Below are 2,467 nucleotides of genomic sequence, written 5' to 3' on the forward strand. Positions count from 1 at the left end.
GGCCCCGCGCGGCTCCGCCCCCGGCCGCCGCCTCCCCCGCGGGAGAGCCCGCAGTTTAGGCCTCCTTCGTCCCAGGGCCGCGCCTTGCCGGGGGCCGCCGGCTTCGGGAGCGCCGCCCGCACCGAGGAGCTGACCCCAGGGTAGAGCGCCGTGGGCGGCGCCGCGTTGCAGCCAGGTCCCGCTCCCCGTAACGGCATCCATCGGGTGGCGCGACCCGCCCCGGCCCGAGCAGCCCTGCCCCCGTGCCCCCAGCGCCAGTCGCAGCCGGGGAGGGGTGAGCGGCCTCCTCTGCGCCGCACCTCGGCCTCCAGCCCTGGTTTCTCCTCCCAAGCCGCAGGTTTTCATTTCTCCCCTGCCGCAGCGAAGGGCAGAAGAGCTCCCCTGCCCGCGGGGCTCAGGTCTGGTGGCAAAGGCCTCGTCTGGAGCGAGGGGTTCGTCCGACTGTGCCCGGAGCCCCTGCCCCTCCCGGCTGCCAGCCCGAGCGTTTCCAGGGGCTGCAGAAGCTGGGCCCGCTCTCCAGGCACAGCACGCTGCAGGAAGGGCCTCAAGTGCTGGGTGACCACGGCCCGGCGGCAGGCAGCAGCGTCCTTGGCGCTCCCTCCCAGCCGCTGGTGGCACCGTCGGGGCTGCCCCCCAGCCGCTCTGTCTCTAGACTCGCGTCCCACCCAGGGCAGAAACAGTCGGAAGCGGCTGCTGAGCCCCCGGGGCCTTCGGTGCCCTGGCAAGGGGAGTTACTTGGAGAGCAGGAACGGCCCACGCCCGGGAGCCAGGTTGGACGTGCGAGGAGGCTGAGCGCTGGAGATCGCGGCCGGGGCTGCCACGGGAGGGCTTTGCTGCCTAAATCCTGCCTAAATCATCAGGTTGTTTCTGGAGCTGCTCCCTGGCGTCTTCCACAAGTGCCGCTAGGCCAAAGCAGCCGAGGCGCTGGGTCAGCCGAGCGCAGCCCTGCTCTGCACGGTGGCGGCCAGTCCAGGCGCCAGGGCTGCAAGCAGCAGGGGGCTCTCCCTCCCCGCTGAGATTATCCTGCACTTCCACGTCGCCCTTGAACGGTCAAGCTCAACCCAAAGCCTACTATCTTCAGGCATTTAGCAACAATAAGTCAAACATTATAGTGATAACATCAATCATAGAAATATCCCAGTCCCAAATGTTTCCTCCCTGGCTTGAAAGCTCACAGAGAATCACAGCAAGTGTGGGTGGAGGGACCTCAGGAGTTCACATCTTGCCCAGCCCCTGCCCCAAGCAGGACCAGCCCCAAATACATCCCAGCCAAGGCTTCCTCTACTGCGGGCTTAATGTTCAAGTCTTCTGCGGAGCAGTTGGTCGATGCAGGACATGACCTAGCGCTTCTACAACCCAGAAACAAACGGGTTGTAAATTCAGCTCCGGCTCTAGTTTTTGGAGTAGGAAAGGAATTTATTGTATATTATAATTTATTGTTTTTATTGTATTCTTAATTTCTGACTTTGCAACAGGACATAGTTTTGCAAGCATGCCGTAAGTGCTTGTAGCTGGAATACCCAACTCTGCTTATAATAATAAAAAACAATCTTCCTTTTGAAAATGATATATCTATCACTAAATCCGGGGGTTTTTATTCAGTGTCTTTCAGGCACCTTGCACTGGGCGGCTTGGGGGGACCTAGCCCTGTCCAGGAATGGGCATCCCTGCCATGGGCAGCCTTGCCCCACAATCAGGCTTTCCCATTTGCAGCTGGGTGTGGCCACCGATGCATGGGGGCTATGGTTAGCCAGCGGCAGGTGGTGGCCTCAGTCTTTCCCACCTGTAAAATGGAGCTGCGAGGAACAACGGGAGGACCGAATGACTCCATGCTGAACCAGCAAGCTGAGCCTGGCCAAGGAAGCCCAAAGAGGTTGGAGCTGCTGCAGGGGTGGAGGCAGCTGGGGGCAGCCTCAGACCTGCGGGCTCCAGGTGGCTGCCTCTGCCAAGGCACCTGTGCAGGCTGAAGCTGCGTGGTGCGCATTGGCCCGAACCACTTTGCAGTGCAGACGTACCTGCACCCACCCCTTGCAGCACCTCTCCCCGGGGGCCGCAGGGCCTAGGAAGGGGGCAGGGAGGTGCAGTTTGTGGCCGCTGTGGGGGAATTTGGCAGTCCCACCTATACATTAAGGAATCAAACTGAGCGCTCGTTACTTGCATGGGTCAATCAGCAATTATATTGGATTCAGATCAATGTGCTGGCTGCCCCCAGCCCACAGCTGGAGTCCCCACTGGTTTTTTAAAAGAGGAGCTCTGTGTTTGATCGGATTAAAAAGATCCCTCTTTTGAGACACTAATATTTGGTATCCTACAAGCTCTCGGAATCGCAACATAACTGTGGCCCTTGGGTGAAGAACCCATGGAGCAAATTCATCCATTGCGGACCCTAAAGTTAGGGCTGGTTCCAGGGCAAGAGAGTCAAATTTTGTCCTTTTGCTTTTAGTGAAGCAGTAGCAGCCTTGGGGGG

This window comes from Crocodylus porosus, unplaced genomic scaffold, assembly GCF_001723895.1.
Source record: "Crocodylus porosus isolate Cpor-Errol unplaced genomic scaffold, CroPor_comp1, whole genome shotgun sequence".
Classification (NCBI taxonomy): Eukaryota; Metazoa; Chordata; order Crocodylia; family Crocodylidae; genus Crocodylus; species Crocodylus porosus.